General features: G+C 38.3%; 1 long non-coding RNA gene and 1 pseudogene across 1 annotated transcript; one reads left to right on the top strand and one right to left on the bottom strand.

Moving 5' to 3' along the window:
- Positions 1–15,106, top strand: part of LOC136678541 (polymeric immunoglobulin receptor-like) — a 72,944-nt pseudogene that overhangs the window by 14,636 nt on the left and 43,202 nt on the right.
- On the bottom strand, positions 8,556–13,920 carry LOC136678763 (uncharacterized). The gene is made up of 5 exons (XR_010796492.1): positions 11,252–13,920; positions 10,660–10,710; positions 9,145–9,216; positions 9,004–9,042; positions 8,556–8,916 (listed from the first exon to the last, which is right to left on the bottom strand). It is a non-coding gene; the product is annotated as an uncharacterized lncRNA (long non-coding RNA).

Genomic DNA, 15,106 nt, shown 5'->3' with positions numbered 1-15,106 from the left:
ATTACACCCGCTCGAATATGTGGCTACGAGTCTCAAATGCTGTGTTTTCCGCTCACACACGACATCCGCGCGGTTTCACTTTTGCACCAAATATCTCAGTCAGTGTTAGTGATGTGTCGGTCGCGAACGAACCGGTTCAAAAAGACCGGCTCTTGTAAATGAACGATGAGAGCCGGTTCCCGTCTAAGACCGAGCTATTTTTTTCTAAGGCTTGTCATTCAAACAATCAGAGAACAACAATCAAAGCTGAGACACTTGGTTTTTCTGAATGCCAATCTGCCTTCTAGGGCAGCAACAACTAATCGATTAAAATCGAGTGTTAAAATAGATTGCAACTAATTTAATAATCGATTAGTTGGGTCTAAGTTATTATACACATAGGTACAGTTGCTACACTTGACGAACTCTGGAAGAAGGGTTCATCTGCGGTCACAGCAGAGGATAATGTTAGCACAAGCAGAGAGAAAAATGTACGACCCAAGTCATCAAAAGTATGGGAACACTTTACATTAACGCTTTCAAGGAACAGCGTTAGGTGCAACATGTGCACAGCTGATCTCGCATGGCACGGCAGCACAACATCACTGCGTGAGCACCGGAAAAGGAAGCCTGTTGGTGCTGTGTGTGAAAGAGATTAAGTATAGTAAGTTAATTCTACTTTTTCTGTCACTCAATGTTACTAGAGCCTGCTAGAGTAGTTAAACAACATTTGTTTTCTTAGTACATTGATATTACACTCGCGTTTAGCGAACAAGCCTTAGCATCCCCCCCCCCGAGTTTTCTCTTCCACCTTCTCTACCTTCAATTGTATAAATAACTGGATTTTTGTTTAATCACCTTAATAAAAATCACTTGTAAACTCTGAAATATAGCCAATGGAACCCAAAAGGTAGGTATTACAAAATAGCTTATTAAATTAAATAATCATCCATTTCTGATTAATAAAATAAACAAATACAATGGAACCTATACTAACGGACTCGGTCGTAGACGGGAACCGGCTCTCATCGTTCACTTACAAGGGCCGGCTCTTTGAACCGGTTCGTTCGCGACCGACACATCACTACCTCATACTGAAAACAAACATGGAGGACCGAGGGTCCGTGTAGAAAATGGAAAGGAAAACGGGAATTTACTCTTTATCAGATTTCTGATGAAGAAAGTGGGATAGAGATCAAACCGGGAGTATCTGTTACTATGTAGCATGATTGTGTGGAGATTATGGGGAATAAAAAAGTTATCCTAGTTATTTCTCACTGCTCCACTAGGGGGCGGTATTGTACAGTTAATGTATGACTCTGTGTCAATGTTTTATTTGTTAGTTGGTTTCTTGGGTGAATTACAAGGCTGCAGTCCAAATGTCTGTCCGACTCCCTGTTTGGACAGGATTAGTTGTACACGGAGTGTCTCCCCCTGCTGTTGCTTCACTTCACGAAAAATCTTTAAAGCGAACCTGGGATTAATATCGCTGCAGGGGATGAGAGCAGAGAAATGGCAATCTGTCCCCAGTGACTGTAAGGTGAGATGGTTAGGTAAAGAGCAGAGTATGTAAACTACTGCATTTGGGTTAATATGGCACTCACTGTGTTCACATTAGGAGGAATGTTTGATGTTACTGTGGTGTGGAAAAATCAAATGCTTTTGTGTTTTTTAAGTGCTAATAAATACACAACCAAGATATTTTGAATGTTTACACAGTTAAAGCACGGTTACAGTTTATTGGCTGAATTTAAAACATGAAATGTGGAACATATTGGTAGAAAAGTATGTGGAATGCAACAGAGCATTTAAAAAAGACTGTTCTACTAAAAATAATATATAAATAATATATTGCTCCTTTTAAAGCAGATAGTATACAACAGGACGACTAATGATCTCTTATGATCTCAAAATAGGATGAATGCGTTTTCAGCAGTGCACATATGACATATTTACATTAACAAGGATTAATACTTTGTATTAATACTGTGAATACTTTGTTTTGAGTCTTTGCTGTTGATCTCATGAGGTTGTTTGTTGACAAATACAGCTGAGTACAACTGGAATCAACACAGACAGAACAGGAACAATGAGCAATAGGCTGAAAAGTGTTAAAAATCCCATAATAATATATGGTGTATTCTGCCTCACTTCTTATTTGTGCAAAATGTTGTTGTACAGCACTTCATCACCTCCAGCATCTGGTGAGAGCTGTAAAATGGGACAGATTTAGGAATAAAAGAGCATCTCAGCTTTTTCAGCAGCTAAAATCATGGTAAGACTAAGGAACTTCCATCAAAGTAACACTTATTGTCCTCAGATACATGACGACATCTCACCTACTTCAGGTTAAAATAGAGGTGTGCTTTATAACAACAGCTTTATAAACGTTCACTTACAGGTTCATTTGTGGCATCAGTGGCTACATTGCTGTAGATGACATCAGTTCCTAGAGCCACTTCAGACGAAGGCTATGGACATTATTTACTCAGGATGAGTCAAACTGGTAATGTTTCAGTAATAGAACCATGTTTATATGCTTGTCAATGTGAAAAATGAAGACTTGCCTTCTTTTTCTTACACACAGTAGTGTACATTTCTGCATCTTCACCTGTAGTGTTCTGTTTTATACACACACACCCACACACACACACACACACACACACACACACACACAATACCAATGACAAAATATGATGATAAAGAGGCACATTACTAACAGCTGCACTGTGTTTGAACACTAGAACTCAAACAACATGAATCCACTAGTCACTCACAGCACTTACAGTGTGAACTGCTGAGTTACTGCTCCTCTCTGTGGTTTCTTTTTGATTTGCTTCTGTTAAAGAGACATTGACCAAATAGAGCACATTACACTCATAGATAAGTGTCAAACAGTGTAAATTTGAAAAAAGCCTTTAATGTCAGATGAATATTTACTTGACCGTTCTCTCAACATGAAGGTTATAATCCAGACCAGGACAAGCAGCAGTCCAAGGCCTACAGCCAGTAGAAACAAGCTAAGCTTGCCGTTTCCATTCCTGCAGTGAACGGAGACACATGACATGTTCAAGTTATTTAATGAACAAATAAAATTATAAAAATATATTTTGTGGCATCTCCAGAAATGGGTAAAATCAAGGACATCAACAACACATAAGCTCTAAATATCCTTTAAACAGACCCCAAAGAATTGACAGGGGAAACTATGGGAGTTCTCCCAATTCCACCCAGACTCTGATACATATATAAGATACATTTCTTTATCACACAGTAATATACTTCTAACTTAAGAATTTTAAAGCAGGTTCTTCAGTTTCTGAAATACAGATATAATAAACAACATTTAATATTATGTGGGAATTACTTGTCTTGTTTTTTCGGAATGTCACTTGATTGGACACCAGGTTCAGAAGTGGTTTTTGCAGGAGAGGCTGGTTTTACTAATAACAAAGCAGTTGTCCTGCAAACATGCAAAATAAATAAATAAATAAAAGTAGTCTAGAAATATTTGGACATACAATGCATTACAGCTCTGCTTATATTTCTTGTACTTACTGAACAAGAAAGAAACATTGCATTGTCATAGAGTAATATGACTGATTTAAAACTGTGAGAGTATACTTCAAATAGGGTTAAAATCTTATAGTTCTGAAAACTTATCATGCTTCATCTCACACTTGCTTGAAATATGAACATTCCCAGAAGTTATTTGTGTAGAATGTGCAGCAGATTTTTTTTTTGCACAAGCAAATGGCAAAACCAAGCGAAAGTGTAGCTGTATTAGAACATCACTACTTACTGATTTGCTGTTGTTGATTCTGCATTTCTGATAGATGTGATCTTACTTGTAGGTCTTTCAGTGACAGTGAGGTGAACAGTAACTTCCACTTCTCCTGCACTGAACCAGTACCAGCCAGCATCACTCTTCTTCAGTCCACTCATCTCCACACTGACCGCTCCTCTCCCATCATCACTGATCTGCACTGCTGAATTCTGGGATGTTAAGCAGCTCCCGTCTCTAAATCTGCACCACTGCTTCTGTTTATTCTTATAATCAGTTCTGTAGAGACACTGGACACTGACACTGTCCCCTTCCTGACCACTCACTCTGCTGTTTATCACAGACACAGCAGGATCTGAATAAAGAGGCAGAGAATGAGTGCTGTAAACACGTCCTCCATCAAACAAGCTTTAAGTTACAGTGAACAGGTTCTACTTCACACAGAGAGACTTCTTACCTGCACTGACCGTCAGGTACAAATAATCACGGTCATCTACTATCCATTTATCTCCAATTTCCACAGCGCACCAATAATATCCAGAGTCAGAGTCTTGGAGACTGTTGAGTTCCACAGTAAACATATTCTGGGTCGGATAATCAGTGACTGATGTTCTTCCTCTTGTGTTTGTACGGGCTACTATTCCACAGGAGCTCCAGTACTTCCCCTTACACCAGTATTTAGTGTTTGATTTGTATTGTTTATCATAAAAACATGGAATGGTGAGAGATCCTCCACTTTTTACAGCTACATTCCTCAGTGTCTTCACACTCTCAGACTCTACAGAGAAGAAGTCAAATGGTACAACAGTGTTACTCCGACTCAGGAACTGCTTCAGAACTATATCAGAGGAATAAACTGGTCATAACTGAGCAAACAAATTTCACCCTCGTCCTAAATGTTATTATTCAGTATCCACTCTGCACCCTGGAGCAGGTGAGTTAATCAAAGTGTATTTAAAGCAGTGAGAGAGTGAAGAACACACCTCCAGTGCACAGGAATGATGCAGCATTGATCTTACCTGAGATGTAGAGGAAGAACACAGAGAGAATTAAAGAACTCATGAGGGAGTAGAAGTGCATCTTTCTGTAAGAGGCTCCAGAGACAAATACTCTTCCTGCCTCTGAGTGAAGTACATTTGACTGAAGTGTTCTTCCTGTTTCTCACCCTCTCCTGCTCTGAATAGACTGGTTAAAACTACTTGTCATTTAAATGCAAATGCTTTTTCACTAGGAGTTCTGCCATGTATTAAATTCTGCTTTGTATGTATTAAAACAAGTGTGAAGTTTGTAGCTGATATGTGAAGTTGAATGCTGTGTATAAATGTGAGTAAGCCATGTGAACTGATTATCGATGTTAACCTCTGAAGCCTCTTATGGAAAGATTTACTTCTACTCCCTCATGTGTTCTTTAATTCTCTCTGTGTTCTTCCTCTACATCTCAGGTAAGATCAATGCTGCATCATTCCTGTGCACTGGAGGTGTTCTTTGTGTTGTTCAGTCTTTCACTGTTTTAAGTGTGCTTCATAAACATTTTATTGCAGTGTTGCTTCAGTCTAACAGACCCATACTCTTCACTGTGAAATGACACTGATGTGGTTTTTAGTAAGAAATAAAGGGTTATTAATAAAAGAAGTGTGAATAAAGCTACTGGAGGGTTGTAGATCGTACTTCTTAATTTACATATTTCTGCACAAGCCTGGTTCCCCTTTGTACACTCATGCAAAAATGTTTTTTCACATGTAGAAATTATTTTTTTATTTTGGTAATAAGGCGATCTACAGAGGGACGTCGTAAAACATTTTCTAAAAAGAAGTATCTGTAAAGCAGTTCTGTCACCAATAGAGTCACAGTAGCAGAATACATGAGGTGAGCAAATTGAACAGTAGTTTAATTTGTAGTTAATTTGTAATAGTTATGTTAAAAATCTGTGTGTGTTGTTCTTTGTTTTTAACAAAGTACTGTGTAAATGACTATAAATATATATACTCTATTTATGTAACTTAATAACAATCTACAGACTATCACACAACGTCTCATCATGTTCGTACAGTGAAATTAAATATATTTTATCTTAATAGAGAGCAGTCTTTCACCAATCAGCCATACATTTATGAACACATTCCTGGTTCTACACTCTGTCCATACTCTCAGCTTAACTGATCACACAGGACCTTTAGACCCATAGGTTGTTTGCCACTTTTTACCCTATTTTTCCAATAGCAGTGACCCCACAAGTCCACCACAGAGCGGGCATGATGTTCGTGGCCGGGGCGCTGCCCTCCTCAAGATCGCTTTCAAGAGGCTACTCAGGAGCTGGGCTGACTGCTATGCTGTCTTTGTCCACTAGAGGGAGGCAAAGGTCTACTCCCCAGTAAATCCCGTTCATCACCCAACACCTGATCACTTCCTTATTTAAGAGCTGCTTACAACCGTTATCGTGCTTGGCCTCTATTACATACAAAGACAAAGTTTTGGGAGGTAGCTAACTTTTCTTACACTCCTAGCGCCTTTTCTCCATTGGGAAGATAAAAACCAAACATCAAAGAAAGAGTATGGAAGCAATCTGTCTCATCAGACTTTGAAATATTACCACCTTTGAATTTGTAGCACTGAACGCTTTTGCACTGAAAATATGCATCTGAATTTTGTTGCTTTTGAATTTAAGTCTTCAGATTAACACCTCTGAATATTTTGCTTCGCAATTATGCGTCTGAATATAATTGCTCTTGAATTGAACTTGTGGATTTTCAAGAACACGTGTTCACTGTTATTATTCAAGGTTAATAAATTCAGATAAAAAAATTCAAGCTTAAAAAACATTCAAACAATATATTTCGAAGTTGCTCATATTCACATATTCATGTCACTTGCTATATTCACAGGGCCATGACAAAAATTCCACAGTAAAATTTCTTCATTTTTAGGATATCAATAGTCTGTTATATTGTGTCTTTATTGAGCCTTTCAGATTTTTGAGACACTTTGAAAATAAAGAGATAATATCCGCGGAATGAAGGTAAACGTGTAGTTTTTACACGGTGTGGAAGTTGTGTTCGACAGAATGCAACTACTGCACCATTTAAGGTGAAAGAGAAAATCCAAATAAATCGAATACTCATCCTTGGTGTCCCGGAAGTGTACTCTATTTTTTTAACTCGTATTTTGGCGTCTGAATTTGCTGAATCGAATTTGAGCAATTTCGAAATATATTGTTTGAATTTTTTTTTTTTTATCTGAATTTATTAACCTTGAATAATAACAGTGAAAACGTGTTCTTGAAAATTCACGAGTTCAATTAAAGAGCAATTATCTTCAGACGCATAATTGCGAAGCAAAATATTCAGAGGTGTTAATCTGAAGACTTAAATTCAAAAGCAACAAAATTCAGATGCATAATTTCAGTGCAAAAAAAATTCAGTGCTACAAATTCAAAGGAAGTAATATTTCAAAGTCTGATGAGACAGATTTGCTTCCATAAAAGAGTGTATGTTTTTTTAGTAGTAGCCTGGACTTTTGTTTGTGAAAGTAGGTCTTTAAAGACTTTTAGTTCTCTTTTGCTGTCTGGTTTTGAGCCAGAATTTGCTTTCAACACAGCTCCAGGGGCCTGGAGGTTGTGGGTTCGATTCCCGCTCCGGGTGACTGTCTGTGAGGAGTTTGTGTGTTCTCCCTGTGTCCGTGTGGGTTTCCTCCAGGTGCTCCGGTTTTCTCCCACAGTCCAAAAACACACGTTGGTAGGTAGATTGGCGACTCAAAAGTGTCCGTAGGTGTGAGTGTGTGAGTGAAAGTGTAAGTGTGTGTGTGTCTGTGTTGCCCTGTGAAGGACTGGCGCCCCCTCCAGTGTGTATGGGAGCACATTAACTTGTGAACAACAAATGTTCTTAATGTAGTGTTCTCTGAGGTGTTTGTACCTGAGTGTGGAAATCTCCAGAATAGCAGCAGCTGGACACAACAGCATCGAGCCAAATCAACAGCCATCAAAACCTGCTTGTACTGTTACTTATATTTTGCTCTTTTGCACCTCAACTCTATTTCAAATCTGTGTTTCTGAATTCAGCTGCACTTCCCTTAACAGCTGTGTAGTTGCTGGTTGCAGTAAGTAAAGAGCATAGAAGCCTTATGTAAATGATAGTATTTGAGTTGTTTAGGGTGACAAGATCTGAGATGAGCTGAACCTATGTGTGCTCTTAGGTTCTTTACACCTTTATTTGCTACACAGAATATGGGAATTTATTTTTTAATAAGAGATGAGGGTAGGTACATGAGTTTTGCCTGACGTAAACAAGGACTACTGACGTGCAGACTGACCAATTAAATGTTTACAGAGAAGGTTATCGACCAATAACTGTAGCTCTACAGTCAGACCGTCCAATCAGAAGATTTTAGGCTACTTCACCACGCCCCACTCAAGCGAACCAATCGGAGTAGGGGAGGGCGGGACTAGTTTGTGAACGAAACGCTTCTCGAAATTCTATGTAAGCTCTAGAAAAACAAAATCCCGGACGTTTGTGAAATTCAGCCCGGACATTTTTTTAAGTCTAAAAAAGAGGACGTCTGGTCACCCTAGAGTTGTTGAGTTTGGCACTCACTGTGTTCACATCTCAGGAGGAATAGAAAGCACACTTCTACACATTTACACACTTCATGTTAAACTTTGTTTAATGTAACATTTAAAGCACTAAATATGGGCTGTGAAACAGCACAACTTTCCCCAAATATGTTAAAATTAGCATTTAAAAAGCCTCAAGTACTGAATAAATATGTTAATATTGTATTAATTATTTTAAAAGCAAGTGTTAAAAAATGAGAAAGGCACAAAGTTCACAGATTTTAAAACTAGAGTTGGAGAACAGAGGCAACAGGCCATTTACAGAAAACTGTTTCAAGACCCTGCAGTGGTCAGAAGGAATAGAAGGTGAGGACTATGGGCTCTCCTAAAATATGTGATGAATTAATGTATTCACCAATGCACATATTTACTTTAATATATGAAAATTACACATGGGTATATCATAGTAATCTTTACATCCACTTCACTGATGTTTTTTTGGTGTTTTGTGATGAATTCTTTGATTTGTTTGAACTGAACTGCAGCATCCTTCTTCTTTGCAAATGATGTGGTCTGGTATTTTGTTCCGAAATATAGCCATGCACAACTGCAATCAGCACAGAAACAACAAAATCAATTAGAAACATTCTAAAAAGTGTAATAAACCCATCAGATAATACGTTTTTTGACTCACCTCTTACAGAATTTTACATCACTGCATCGTCCCCGGCAGCTGGAGAGAGTTGGAAAATGGAGACGCTTTAGAAATAAAAGGATCTCTCTGCTTACTTTAAATCTAAACTGAAATCTAATTTATGACATTAAAGTCACTTACAGTTGTATTTTTGGAAGCTGAGGCTACATTGACGTAGATAAAGTCAGTTTCCTGAGCTGCTGCAGATGAAGGCTGTGGATAGTTATTACTATTGATAAGTCAGTCTGATAATGTTTCAGTAATCATATACATTACTGAGGTGTCAACTGCAGAATTCTGTTACATTTTAATACTTAATTTGGATTTGACTTGTAAAATCCAAAACCTTTACAAAGTTCATGATTAAATTCACAATATACATTTCTCATGGATAGAGGTAACATTGTCTTCTCCATATATACAGCACAGGCTCCCTGTAACTGCTAAGACAGAGCAGTACTTCACTAACTGCTTGGCCTTGCTCTTTCCCAATCCTACAAACTGTAGACCACTCACTCACACCTACAGACACTTTTATGAGTCCCAATCCACCAATGTGTATTTTTGGACAGTGGGAAGAAAACAGAGCACCCAGAAGAAACCCATGCAGACACAGGGAGAACACACCAAACTCCTCACACACAGTCACCCGGAGCAGGACTTGTGACTGTGACTGTGTCACTACCTGCTGCACCACCATGCCGCTCTTAGTCTGATGCCAGTGAGGAGCAATTACTATCAGAACTGGATCAAAGTTCATTCTGGTTACTGTCCTCTACCATACACCTGTAAATCAGAAAAAGCTGGCACTGGGTGGAGAATTCAAAATAAGAACCCTGTCATTTTTAAATTTGCACAGACTTTGAACAAAAGATCCATGTTTTAGTTTCTACTATTTCATGCATCCACTCTGTGATTAGGGCATTTTAGGGAGAGTAGAGAGGGACAAGAACTGTTTTTAAGAGTGGATATAAACACTCTTTTTTAGCATTAACTTTGTTCTAGCATTAACTTTAATGTTAAAACATGCAACCTGCTGCCTCCTAGAAGAGACCTTTTTAAGGACGTCAATGCTCATTTCAACAAGACAACGCACAAAGCCACGGCTGTGAAAGAAGAAGGTGCAGGGGCTGACTTGGCCTTCTTTTAAACTGATCTGTTCCCAAAAGAGAATGTGTGACACATTCTGAAACACAAGAAAAGACAAGCAAGATCTATATACTGCTGCATAGGCTAAGATTGGTTTGTAGGAAACACAAAACCAACACCTGAAACAATTTATCACAAGGTGTCATTTACTGCATGTATTTCAGCTGTTGTGGAAGAGAAAGGCAGATTTCTGAAGTTGTGAACACTTTGCTGTCAAACCTTTTTCTATAATCTGTTGTAGCATTTAAATTAGTTTATTTTGAAAAGACAACATATTTAATTAGGTCTAATATGAAATAATGTGCTTTTTTAAATGGTTTTTCAGTGTAAAACAGGCCAAAGATCATTTATAGAATCATTCTGGCTTTTTCTAAAAAAAAAAAAAAAAACATGCATAAAACCACAATAACAGAAAATAACATGATACAATAAAGTCACAGACACCTTTCTCAGTCTCTTAATGTTTCAGTGATCAAATAAAGTTTAAAGGCAGATTAATGGTCTTACCTTCCTTTTTTTAGGTTTCACCTTAGTGTATGCCTTTGAATCTTCAGATGGCTATCAAACACACACACACACACCAGCCTTACTATTGTTTAAACAACCAAAATCATTTTACTGAGAAATGGGCTTCAAAAGCTGCTAATCTAAAGCCAGAGAAGAACAGCAGTGACAGCACAAATCTATGAGAGAGCTGAGAGCAAGGCAAATACACACAGAAAAGCTGTAAACGACCCAGTCTAGGGTTGAGCCGTAACAGAATGATGTGTGTGTTGGAATTAATATATATGAAGGGAATAACTGTAACAGAGATCTAAATGGTGAAACAAAAGGACACAAACGGAAACACAGAATGGATAATGAATAGAATATATATTGTAAATGTGATACGTACAATGAAACCAAACACCAGTGAACTTCAGGATGGCCTTTAGCCGACAAAAACAACAAAGAAAGAGAGAAAAAACACATACACAGCGCAGCGTAACACACATCAGCAAGATGCATAGCTCAAAAATAATAACTCTATCTGAGCAGGGGAGTATCCAAGAGAATCAACAAGAGCACAAAAGAGCCACTTATCAGCATTAATACTGACTGTGTGAACTGTGGTGTCACTGATCCTCTCTCTGGTCTCGGCTGGATCTGTTTGTAGTTGGTGAAGTAGTGATGGAACGGAATAAAGTACATAATATAGAATAGAAAAGTTTATTATTATAAGCAGTGGTTAGTACAGTTTGAAATGTGTGGATTAAAATCTGAACAAATATTTGACTATTATCCTCATGAACATAGATTTTTGTAAATAAATCTCCTAATAAATTCCCAATATAATTCCTGCAACATGTTTCAAAAAAGGTGGAAGGAAAATGTTTAGTGTAACCAATTATCAATAATATATTAGTAAGTTACAGTATGATAACGAGTTGGACCGGTAACAATCTATGACCCGAACCAGAAGACACCAAATTCTCTAGGAGCTGGTGTGTTGAGCAGCAATAAAGAATCAGAAAAGGGAATGAATATTGATTAACCTCTCTTGTATTTTTCAATTAACCAAAAATATTGTTTCACAAAATAATCAATCAATAACCAAAAACCCAAATGTCTACAATAACCAAAAGTGTGCACACACAAAATAAAATAAAGTGTCTGTTTGGGATCCCTCAGACCTGAGAATTTGTTACAGGTGCACCTGATATTAAATGTTCGTCTGAGTGTCTTGAGGATGTATGAGTGTATGAGTGGATACGTAGGTATCTCCTTGTCCGTGTCTTTTCTTCAATGTTCCTGGTTCGCCATCTAATGCATTCAGAATCACGTCCTGATTCTTGAATTTTCCCGTCCTCTCAAAAAACCTGACCTATAAACAAGGTCATATCTATTATTTCTATTCTCAGATGCATCACTAAAAGTTTAAATGTCTAATTGCTACATACTACACCCAACTTCATACGTATATCTTAAATCTTATCAGATCTCACATCTTCAGTTTCAGTTGTACAACATTCAAAAATATTGTTTTCCACTCATATGAAATGTTTCAATGTTACTCACAGTGAGATACTTAACATTCTGAGTTGCTTCCAGAGGTATCAAAGAAGTGTGCTTAATTACTCCTCATACACTATAGGCCTACTAGTGTGAAGAAGACTGCACCAAAAATTACCCTCTTAATTCCTTAAATTCACAATGGGAATTAATGAATTTCTGCACTTACAAGTAAAATAGAATATAGTTTTACACTCATCATATGAATTATCAAATCATTATTATTCCCTTTCTTTCCTTAAATTGGCAACAGAAAATAAAACCATTCCTCTTATACATTTTTATTTTATATCAAATACAATATACATGTTCCAAACTTTGCACAATTACTCACTTCTGTGCATTCACAGACTTTAGAAATACCCCAGCTTTTGATAGCACACTAGACGTAAGATAAATTTAGCACCAGGGCATCAAAAAGAGACATGTTTCTCACCGTTGCGTCCGTATTTCAAAACTGCGCCCGCCGTCCTCGGCTTGAAGCGGCCCCGAAATTGGAAGGTAAGTAATTAGCCTATGATACACCAAATTAGCATTAGCATGGGTGATAACGATAAATTAGGAATTTGGAAAGTTATATATTCTCATCATCAAAAAACATTGTTCCCAAAGAAGGGTCAGATTACAATGATGTTCTGAAGGAAAATAAAGAAAACCAGGAGCAATACATTATTAAGTATTTAGACTGATATGGGCAATATTTATTGAGCTACACACTGAAGATTAAAATGTTCTTTTGGACCGTTCTCAGAGTAATTAAAATTTAGAAAATATCAAAAAGGTCCAAAATACACCCTCCCTCTTCGGGGAGGCGTGTTCGTTACGGAAGAGTCGCAGACACCAGTCGAGTGAAGTTCAAAGCAAATCAAAGTATTTATTTAACAACACTGGATCCAGGAGAACAATACATCGAGAACAGTTTAATACCCTTCCCAAGTAAAGCTCTGACCTCTCAAAATCTGACTCCGACAGTTATACCCCATATGAAGTAATCCCTGCCGGTGAGGCGTTTTCTGGCTGATTAGCGTATATTAATATGCATAATTTCACGTGTTAGTACTCAGCTCTTCACGTGCAAGATTCAAGTGCATGCCGTGACCCCGAAGACATTCGTTATCGGCCAGGCTGACAATGGGCCTCTCTTCCCATGAGACCAAAATTTAGGGAGTCCTAAATGCACTTCAAGGTCAACAACATGCCCCTACACTTCAGTGCACATCTGTTCAAGGTTAGACGTTTAAGAATTAAGAATGTGTAAATATCACGTGAGTTATCATGCCATATAGTTAGTCGTGCAGGATCAAAAAATGTTTAACTACATGTGTAGATGCTGGTTAGACATTCATATAAATGCATATAAGGTACAAGATTTCACACAATGAGTATGTAGTTATAAATGCTAATTTTAACTAATCATCATTTAAGGATATTTGTCCACAAACACAAAGTAATAAAATTGTTTCCCACGACAGTTCCCCCTTATGACGTGTCCCCAAGGCACGTCATCACAGTCTAGGTCCTCCAAACATGTTTTTGACATGTGTTTAACCTGTGAGAGCGAAAACCTGTCCGGCAGCCAACCAACCAATTTTTTTGACAGGAAAAATTCTCTCAGTGCCCCTTCTGCCCCAGGCGGCCAAAATTTTAACCATGTCAACGGGAGGAAGTAACATTATTTCCCTGTATGTTATCTCCCAGACTACTTGTTCTACAACAGTAATGGTGTCTGTTTGCGTTTTTGTGGTGCGTTTTTTTTTTTTTTTTTTACAGATTCGTTTAGAAAGTTCAACCTGCAAGGAAAGAAGAAGGAAAAAAAAATTAAGAGTCCAAGCAACCTGTAAAGAAGAAGAGTCCACGACAACCTGTAAAGAAAATAATAATGTGTTCTGGATCTTCAAGAGCTTCAGACAGCTCTCCGGTGACACCTGTCGTTCGCAGAGTGTCCAGCTGGCACTTGTTACTAATTAGATGCTTGCTTCTGCGTCTGGTGGTCTCCTCCTCTGTTTCTACGTACCTGCACAGATATTTCCTCACACACTGATTTTAGTTTCAAAAACAGTTGACGATACTCATCTGTGTTCGTCCCAGGCGAGCCCGCATCAGGACTCAGTCTTGTTTTTGGGCCTGGGAATGCTACACCTCTGACCAGTTCAAATGGGCAGAAGCCTGTGCTTCTATTAATAGAGCTCCGAATACTGATCAGGGCAATTGGTAGGGCATCTAGCCAATTCATGCCCGTGGTCAGTGTAATCTTAGCTAATTTGGATTTCAAATTTTGATTCATCCTCTCCACCTGACCTTGTGAGGCAGGATGATACACACAACCATAGCTATGGCGCAGCCCCAACGACTGCTCCACCCACTGCAGTGTTTTGCTCGTGAAATGACTCCTGTTATCTGAGAAAAGTTTCCTAGGAAACCCGTGGTTCGGAATCCAACAATTAATCAGAAACTTACAGACTGATTTTGCATCTTCCCTCAGAGTGGGGAGTGCCTCTACCCACCCCGAGAATCTATCTACAACTACCAGGAGATATCTATATCTCCTAATGGGGTCAATCATATCTGTGTAATCCATTTGAATCTCGTGTCCATGAGAATCTGGCAATGGAAACCTTCCTGGAGCTAGTTTAAATGCTTTTGCTACATTCTGAGTGTTACAAATCTGACATTTAGTGATGTAATCTACCACTAATGCTGACATGAATGGGTGCCGCCATTGTTTTAGATTTTCCAGTGTTTGTTGTCTTCCTACGTGCGCTACTGTGTGTGCTTCTTCTAAAACTGCTTCTGCTAGTAACATTGGTAAAACTACTTGTCCTTCTTGTGATGTCCACACCTGACTGTTTGGGCTAGCCCCCTTTGCTAGCCATACTGACTTTTCTTCTGGACTTGCCTGATC

Source organism: Hoplias malabaricus, chromosome Y, assembly GCF_029633855.1.
Source record: "Hoplias malabaricus isolate fHopMal1 chromosome Y, fHopMal1.hap1, whole genome shotgun sequence".
Taxonomy (NCBI): Eukaryota; Metazoa; Chordata; class Actinopteri; order Characiformes; family Erythrinidae; genus Hoplias; species Hoplias malabaricus.
The sequence above is the reverse complement of the archived record's forward strand: the minus strand, read 5'-3'. Positions and strand labels throughout refer to the sequence as shown.